A 10,441-nucleotide genomic window follows, 5' to 3' on the forward strand; every position below is an offset into this window, starting at 1 on the left:
TTTTAGAGTTCTCCCCACGCACGGCGGCAGCAATAAAAAAACAAAACCCAAACTCAAACAGGCATAAGGAACTGTTTCCAATTAAATTTGTATCAGAGTGGCATTGAGAAAGAATGTGATAGCAGCGAGAGCCCAAGGATACAGGAGGTCAACTTATACATAATTAATTTGTTAATCTTCCATGGCATTTCACTCAATTGTGTTATTTTCTCAAATATATCCAGAAGTATGACAAGCTGTCTTTCCAAGTGGCTTTATGTGCCTGTGCTCTGCATTCTGTATTTCAATAACAACTAGAAAAGGATGATGACAATTTAACCACTTTTAAACATCTCTCCTAGCATTCTGGAATTGTTTACTTTGCCATATGCTATTTAATAGCACATTTCTGTTCAATCAGAATGTTCAATCACAAGAATCTAAAAATACCAAATGGCCTGGGTTTTTTCTTCACAAAGAAATCACAGGAAACTGACTCTTTAGAAGTAATTAATGGCAATCTCTATGTTTGATGTTACAGGTATTTTCAGTGTTTGGGGTTTAGTTAAAAGTTCAGAGGAAAGAACTCAAGCTTTTCGATTCTTTTAACAGGTCTGCATTGTTTGTTTTACTAATTATAAACTAAAATTTGTTCAAGGTGCGCTTTAAAATGTAGAATTAGATAATTCCTTATTACAGTGTTAAAACTGTTTTGTGTGCTGAATACTATAAGGGAATCATCATTTACAATGTGACAGATTTTATGAGGAACACACCAATAAATGCATGTGCTCTTGGCCTGCTTTGCTATTTTGTGTGACATTTTGCTGCCTTGTGTTTCCCAAACACTCTATGAGAAAATAACAATTATCAAATGATTTTAAAAAACATATATGAAAGAGCAGTTGTATTATAAAGTGGTTTCATTTAGGTTGTAAATGGTTAAACACGTATTTAACTGAAACAATACTCCAGCTCAGAAGGCTCTTGGTCTGCAGGTAGTATCAAAAGAAAAATCTCACTACAAATACGAGGAGCAAAACCTGTGCTTCACTGAATATGAACAATACAACAGGAAGAAACTGATGCTGACCTTGAACATATAGAAATATCTAGTGCTCTGTGTCAGTGCTGACTATTGGGATGATGTTGACCTACATTAACATTTGATTACCTTTTGGCACTGTTTTTAAGCTGACCAAGATAACGTTCAGGTATTACTAATTCCCTCATTGTGTCTGTTTAAAATAGAACCATCTAGGTGAAAATCAGACAAAGGAAGAAGAAATTAAAAAAACAACAAAATGTACTTAAATTTAGATCGAAGACATATGCTAAATATTCATCACAGAGTATTTATTTATGATAATAGCAGTTTTCTATTATCAGCTGCTGTGATATTTTGTTATGCAAAATGTGAAGTTAAATAAGGGGTTTTTTATTACAATTCTTACCTGATAGCTATTTTCAATACTCCCTATAGCTAATACTAGATGGCGGAGGTAGTATAAGCAGCATGTAAGCGCAGCAAGTGAAGTGTATGTGAGAGAAAAGAAGCATGGACACACAAATTTATCACATGGCTTCTTCTCTGAAAAGGGCCACTAGATTATGGGCTTTCCCATAATCTAGTATTTCTTTATTTTATAAATGGTAACAGGAGAGTACGTGGAAAGATCTGCATTCAGAGTCAGTTCCAGGCCAATTAACAATAAAACAATATTGTAAAGCAATGTATAGTCCTGACATATGTAAAACCCTACCCTATGTGCTTCAAAAAGGGAAGGAATAAAATTGCTTCATCAAGCAGATAGATTCAAAAGCTTAAGAACTAGCTATTGGCAATCATTCCTGGATTTTCAAATAAAAGGTCAAATCTATATTTAGCCTTTCATCTTCTTCATAATATCTACCTTCTATGAATTCCAACCCTCCTTTAGTAAAACACAAAATTTGAAAGGTCTGGATTAATGTTAGTACCACAACACTCCAATTTTCCAGAAAATGTATAAACTATAACAAGCAGCCATGGAATATTGGTACTAGTTCTCTAGGGAGGCAAAACCAGGGTGCCCTGTTCCTGCTTTCACTAATATCCTTCAGAAGCTCCATTTGCATGGTATTTGCCAACTTCAGAGTCAAAGGTATTTGGGGTTCATCTCTGTATTAGATTAGAAATTTTCCTCATCATCCTACACATCCTACAGTGAAGTATGAGTACATTTAGCAGCTTTTTAATTAATCTATTGCATTTTGGAGATACCTACAAGGCTAATTTAGTATCCACGTTGTCTTCATGTAGCACATTACAGTTACAACCTTTGATTTTTACTACAGTACTGGAGTTTTCAGAAAGCAGCTGAAGAAGATGGAGGCTTTAGTCAGGATTTACTTGGATTTTATCTCAGATGCATTTTCATAAGAACTAAATAGAAGTTCATTAATGAAAAGTAAAACTGTACTTAACATTACCAGAAAAACAATACATTAATTCATATGAGATCTCAGCATTTAATGGTGCATTCCGTCAGTGGATGCTCAGGGAGGTATCCAGGGGACAGTTACGTTGCCTAATTTTACATACTTAAATTAGGTACACTGTTTAGCAGGCCAGCTATCCAATACAAAAAGGCTCCCACAGAGGACTATACCAAAAAAATACAAAAAAATCAGACCGGCACAGATTGTTATTCCTTATGCTGATTTCCACAAGTTTGCCTTTAGTACACCTCAACTTCTGGTTACTCACTACAGAGGCTCTAAATATCCATGCAGGTGTCTGTATTCCTTAAAGTGATGTTCCACCATACTGCTCACTGAAGTCCTGGGCAGTTTCCTCTTCCTATCAGTAGGGTTTCTTTCTGATCTATCAGCCACTGTACAGCTGGTCTGCTTGAAGTCTGAGTAGCAACTGATACTGCCTTGAGCATAGGTCATGAACAGAAAGCAGTGCTAGGAGGCCTACTGTGTGAGATGCTACTAGGGAAACAATTACCAGAACTAATAATGGTTGGCCCTCGGGGCATGTATAGCTAAAAATCAACTGTAATGGCAGCTCAGGTATCTTTTATAGCTAGATTGTCTAATCTGCTGCAAGATACTGGATGTCTAAATTTCGATCAAGGGAATGAACTTTGAATATATATGTCAGATGATGTGAATACCTTTTTCTCACCCTTGGCAAAAATAAGAATGTTGTTATTGTGGGAGGATTCTTACAAGAACTCATAAAATAAAAATTTTTCACTACAGAGAGACAAGATCTCTTCTCCGTGGCTTCCTTCTTCTGTCATGAACATCAAGCATTTCAGAGTCATTGTAAGAAGCAAGGCAGCTACAGTGTTACTGACACCATTTCCCTCACTCAGTCCCTCTTCATCCTTTCAGAGACACCTCTTAATTCCTTTTTTTTTTAATAGCAGAGGCATTGTTGTGACTGTTGGTGGAATAATTGTTTCAGGAAGAACATTTGAACTTAGAAAGCCATTCTTTCTTTTAGAAAGGAGGCAGCTGGTACACTGTAACTACACAACTAAGAATCCATGAACATTAATTTCAATGATTCCATAATTTTAGGTAACATAAAACATACTGCTTTAAAGCAGACTGTCACTGTAATCTTTTCCTTATCTCAATCTAAAAATATACTACCTGAATCACTTCTGTTTATTCTTTACTTTTGCATTTTCATTGTGTGTATACTTACGAATGCTTGAGATAGAACATTTCCTTGCAGACAAGCAGAAGAACTGCATGGTTTTTTTCATAAAAGTATACTGAAAGCACTTTCAAGCCTCTTAAAATTTTTCCTTAGAGCTGTCTTATGTCTGGACCTCCAATTACAACTGGTCTTGCATTTTGGGGAATAATTTTAATGATAATAAGCTTCTTTAATTTTTCTACCATGTTTCTTCTTTGCTTGGGAACTATTTTTTTCTGCACAAGAAGAGATATGGGGATGAAGGAAGCAACACGACTATATTTAGATAATTGTTTGTATAAGACACTGTTAATGTTTACAGAATTATGACAAGAGGACCTTTTGAATAATGAAGTTACTCAATTAAAAATAATTGAATGTGCTGGATTAGGAGGGTGTTGGGAAAAGACTGAAACAGTTACCTGGCAATTGATCAAGGAGCCTTGTCTCACAGAACAATACTAGCATAAAAATAGCTCATAAATCTGAAAAGCTGATTACTAAAACTGTTGTGGGAGCTTTATTTTTTAGAAGAATATTGAATTAATGAGAAATAATACAAAGGGGGAGTTTAATTATTCTGAATAGAATAATTTTCTACCCTAGCCTCTCAGGATGGCTATGATTATGTAGGTCACATATCTAAAATGACTTTTATGCATATTTCATTAAAAGCCACATCTTTCCATGGAGCATAGGAAGCAATAAGCCCTCTTCAGATAGTACTCTCTCTACAGTGCCTTTAAAGAAAGCTATTTCCTTCGTGGTTATGGAGCTGTTAAAGATGAGCCATCAATGAATACAAAACCAGGCATATCTCTTTTCAGGTTATTGTTTTCTTACAACAATAAGTTGTTTTCTTTCCCACTCCCTCCAAACTCTTATATTTTTAATGTATAGGAATTAGAGAATGGCCTGGATTCCTAGTCTGCTTGTACTTCTGGAAGGTTACTAACAAACTGACGAGAATATTAGATAAGGATTTTCATGTTCATCCAAACAATAAGATTTTGATTCTGAGCTGATTTGTAAGAATTTTCAACAAAATTTTACAAACGCAAATGAAAATAAAGAATCGATTATGAAACTATCGATCAAATATACTGATTTCTTTTTTTTTAGTTGGCACCCACTTTTGCTTTTTCAGACAGGAAACATTTTTACATTCCATTTTAGTGGTTTTCTGCTTTAATTTTTAACTGGCTTACAGACTTTTTTTCAATGTAATAAAAAATTCCTCACTAGATTTACATGTGTCAATGTTTTCATTGAAATGTGTGCGGTCTTTTAATCACTGCTGTCACCTTTTCTTAGCTTCAAGACTGAGATTTAGTGTATTCCACAAACTTAGAAGAAATAGTGGAAGTCTTTTGGTCCATTTAGCATCAGAAAGACTAATTACAATTTAAATGACTGTTTTTTGCCTAATCTTATAAAGCTAACATGCATAGCGCAGGATCAGAAGCTTGATAAGGTACTGCCATACACAATACTAAAACCTGGGTCTCTCAGCTCAGTGACTGAATGTGTATAAAGTTCTAGTTTATCCAACACATTCTACTGCTGAACTGAGCTGTACTTCAGTGCATGTCTTCTGAACTGAAGGTTTATGCATTGACTTACATACATCCACTTAGAGTCCTAAGTAATTGCTTGTAATACTGCAGTTTAGGGGAAATAAATTCCCAGGTACTCCTGCACTCCTGCCTTCATATACATTCACGTCTGGATATAAAGAACAATAAAGATAAAACTGTGTTCTTGTTAAATTATGAAGCCACAGCTTCTATCACATTTTGGTATATATCTTGGCTATGGTACTTCCGTGTCTGAAATGTTCAGTGGAGCTTCAGAAGTGTTCTTCCAAACTTCAAATAATATCAAAATTAATTCCATGGGGTTTTTTTCACAGCTGACTTATTTCAGTCTTCAATGAGCACTACTTTAAACAAAGGGTAGTTGGAGTTAAATTGTTAACCAGACATGAGGGAAGACAGCATGCAAGAGAGATCATTTAGCTAAGCCAAAACATTATTAATTCAGCACTGCCTCATTTAGCACCAATCATGGTCTGGTCTCCATTGTTTCCCTTGGTGAGAGAATTGTCATCAGTCCCTTTACCTGCTGCTGACACTACACAGCCTTCCCTTGAAACTTTGTACCCAAGTCCTGTACTTAGCATCTTTTTAATGCCAATGTGCTCTGGTGGCTTATTAAGGTTCCAATTCCCTTCTGACCAAACTGTGTCAGCCATCTGCTTGTTACCTGATGAACTGTGGCATTCTAAACTACCTTCTCAACAGACAGGATAGTGCTTTGGTTGGTGTGAAGTTGCCAACCTGCACTAACCTGGAGATGAGGGGAAAGGCTTCCCATTCCCCAGTGAGACTAAAACACTTGAAGCTGTCAAAAAACCCAGACACACACTACAGCAAAAGGAGGAAGGTGGAAGCTGTACACTTACTGTGGGATAGAGCTCAAGCTAGGGTGTATACACAGGTTTTGTACACGTTCCATCTTGTGTGCAGAAACTTAACTGTATATATCATCAATGTTATTCTGATTCTCCACACTACAAAATCCTGTCAACTCAGAGAAAACAGACTGAGAAAATGTTCCTTACCTACTCCTTACATCAATGTCCTTTATAGTCTTCTTCCTTCACCTACATGCTAAAATCTTCAGCTATTTGCAACTGTAAGAGCTTCTCAGTTCCTCCTAAGGTTCCCAAGGAAGAGGTGATATCTTCCAAAGGAAGATATCCTCCCAGATATCTTTCCTTCCTCCCAGAAGAATACACAGGGCAAGGATAGACACGATCTGCACTTGGGTCTAATACAACCAAATAACACTGGATTCCCCACTTCTCCTGACCCATTTTTCCCCACAGGAATTCTTATGACTTAGCAGATCCCATGCTAGCATATTCCTGCAGTGATTCCTATACAACACAGTTGGAACAGGTAAGAAATATGAACTGCTTCAGAGCTGCAAGTGATTCATGAGGTAAAGCTTGGCTGCCACAGGGCCATTCAACTGCTATAAGAGAGTGAAAAATTAGTTGGATTTTCACATTTGCAAACACAAAGACTCTAATGCTATATGCTTGTACTTATGCTTTTGTGCTTAACTTTCCATTTTGCTTGTGATGCTGCTTTTTGCTTAGTTTTCATATGCTGCTGTATTTAGGGTATTTAATCCGGCACAGAAATTACTCCTAGTCTGTACAAGACCATATGCCACACTTGGATAGTAGAGCAGATACAAATAAGGAGCTTTCATTTAATCTCTTATTTAATTTGCAATGATCTAGACCACTGTTATCTGAAGGAGTACCATACCAACACCAATATATAAAATTAGAAAAAACAGTGCTGAGAGCACACCTGCTACATCAACCAGATTGTGCCTGACCTCACCCACATATAAATTGTGATGGAGCACAATGCAGATAGCTTATCACAGGGCTCATAGGAAATCAAGATTTTTCCAACAATTACTCCTCTGAAAGTAATTGAAAAAAAAACAAAATGATATCCAGGATCTGTGCACTCCACTGTTTTTAACTAGCAGTAACAGTTAGACTTAGCCTAAATGTTCCCAATATATTAGCTTGATAACTACTAGTCCAAGCCTAGGAGAGAAACTAAAAGACAAAACTGCACTAGTTTTTATAAACACAATTAAAAATGGAAATAAAAAGTCATTCAGCTTGGCACCACAGGTAAAAAGTAAGAACGAAGAAAACTCTGCATTGGCCAAGTAGACATGGGTAAATTCCAGCCAGTTGTACTTATTCTTTGCTACGCCCAACTGAGGTTTAGCTCATACATATTTTCTGATGCTACTCTATGCTAGCAATACAGCAGGTGTGAGTTCTTCAAGACATCTTTTCAAACAGCTTTTGTACCCTAAGAGACAGTCTTCCTTCAATTCTGACTATGACTCAGATGTTGAGATATAAGAGGGACAACAAAAACACCAGCAAAAATATTTTCAAGTATAAGGGATACATCATCATAGCAATAAAAAAAAAAAAAAAGCCACAACCATATCCTAAGGGGTTGGTTTCTTCTTCTGAAAGTTAATGACATTAAATATTTCAAAGGCTCAGTGTTACTCACACAACAGATAGAGCTCTCTTAGCCATTTATGCATGTTATATGTCATTTACACTGAATGACAGTGACTTAAATGTCGGCATACAAGCAAACCAAGACTCTTGGGAACGGCATACTGCAAAATAATGATGACTGTCAAAAGGCTCCTAAATTTCAACTCAGTTCACCATCTGTAATTATTAAATGCCTTAGCTTTAAAAAGAACTATGTCTGTGCAAGAGGGTTGTATCCTTGCTGATTAGGAGTTGATTAGAAACATTACAAATACAGTGCTATTGGAGTTGGGTTTTTCTGCATTATCAGTTTTAGTTAGTTGAAACTCAAAAGGTATAACATAATTCAAAATAATACAAATTCAGTAAAGTATGTGCTTTTTAGGATGTGCTTAAGGTTGGGGGTTTTTAGCGTGAGCAGGTAATAAGAAGTTACGAAAATTTAAGTAATTGTTTTGGGTTTGTTCCAGTTTCTGTATTGCTTTGTCACTCTAAATTTTTTGGTTTAGTCATTTTCCCTCCTTTTATAACTCTGTTCACAGTCTTCCCCTTCGTTTACCTTCATCCCCCTTCTACCGCTATGTGTATAATTAATAAATATCTGCAGTATAAACACTGTCTAAGGTAGGACTCCAAACTTTTTTAAAAAATCTGTAAATGGCCAGGTCAGAAAATATCAAGACTAACAGAAAAGATTTCCTTCTAATTCATGTCCTCTTAATTACCAAACAACACTCTTTTTCCTCATAAATACTGAAAACTGTTTACCAGAAACAGGAAAACCGTTTTAGTTAGTCGTCTCTGTGTGTATATAAGTTATAATAATTTTTTTTTTAATACATGTAGAAACAGTTTCATATGCAACCTTTCAACCAACCTAACTATATATTATTCCGAAGACTACATTTTGAAGCTCTGAAAGACAAATAGGAAAATTTTATGTAAGTACTTCTAATATCTTCCTTAACTAGCCTGGAGAGCTGTGCCATCTTTACAAATCTTTGTTGACTTAGGCAAAGCTTCTTGAGAAATCATCTACTGTTTCCATCTGATTTTTGTGGCATATGAATGCCTTTGATCCTGCTTTGATCTTCTTGTTTCAGTCAGTCTCGCAGAATGGGAGAACCAAGTCAAATTAAAATCCTTAGCATGTTTTTAAAAGCTATCATTTAATACTTTGGAAAAAGCAAGACCACTAAAAATCTTTTAGCAAGATTTCTATAGAGCTTTGATCAAAAGAAGTAGTTTTTAATTTTTAGAGTAATGTCAATATATTTCAAAGAATTAATTTTCTCAATCTAGTTAGGCAACACATTTTCTCCATTTAAAAGGATGAACAATAAAATCAAGATCCTCTAGTTCAGAGGTTTTGAACAATCAAAATATGCAGAATGCCTGCTAATTTCGTTTAGGCAAAGAATTAATTAGGAAATTACATTTCAGAACATAGCTAATCACATTCCTATAGAATCTAATAAGTGAGGAAATGTCAGTAGCAATGTCCATATGCTAGCCCAGTGAGTCTGCTCTTTCAGAGGTAATGTTACTCCTCTATCTGACACATAACTCAAAAACGTTTGAACTCAAGTGTTAATTACAGGTCTATAAAATAATACAATTTAGTACTATATCCTAATATATTTTGTTACAGACCCATATAGTATACATACAGGTATTGATCAATTTGAAAACTGGTACATTCCAGATATTCCTTTTCCAAGCATTTGCACACAGAAAGAGGATTATTTAACAACAAACTATCAAACCAATGTCATCGACTCCAACTGAAGATTTTCCGATCTGAAGAGGGCATAATAAAAGACAGGAATGCTTCTCATTCCAAGTATGCTCACCCTGTTCAAGGACTTCTCAATACCAAATGTGTGAGAGATTTCTTTGGCCCATGACTGGTTCAGAAGCAAAGATATGCTGCTCACCAGCTAGCAAATCACACAGAACAGTCAAATCTAACATCTGTTCTCTGCAGGCAATGCTCATGCAGGGCTGTCCTCTGTACCACCACTACTAACACTTTTTTCACCAAATTCTACTATTAATTTCTTTGACACATCTCCTCTCCTTTGACACATCCTCTCTTATATTTGGATAAAATTAGCCAATATTAAATTTCAAGAAAACAAGAGGAAGATGAAGGAGGGAGCAAACACATTGTTTGCTTTTTTCGCTTGGTAGAAGACAGATCAAAAAACCCAAGCTAGTCAACCCAAACACTTTTCAACATAGTTCATCCCTTGTTGGTCTGTTACTGTGGAAACAGTTCTTCAAAAGTATCATTTTCTTTTTCCTCTTCTGGATAATTATTTTCAATTATTTAATATTCTCTTAAACTTAAGACTCGTACCTTAGCAACAGAAATCCCATGCATGTTCCTTGGCAGATGGAAACAGCACCTTCTCAACTAAATGATTCAGGTGTTCATCTCAACCCCTGTCAGAAGTTTGTCTGGAGCCACTGTGTGCCTTCTCTGTGATTTCTAGCATGCAGTTATTAAATTAAACCAACAGATGCCCAAAGAAAATATTTTATTAACACAGTATGGACTTCACTAACTTTCCAAATAACTAATTCACATAGAGAATTTGTAAGCCATTAAAAATTTATAGGCTGTTATCATGTCACCTTGCAGT

This window comes from Pseudopipra pipra, chromosome 9 (genome assembly GCF_036250125.1).
Source record: "Pseudopipra pipra isolate bDixPip1 chromosome 9, bDixPip1.hap1, whole genome shotgun sequence".
Taxonomy (NCBI): Eukaryota; Metazoa; Chordata; class Aves; order Passeriformes; family Pipridae; genus Pseudopipra; species Pseudopipra pipra.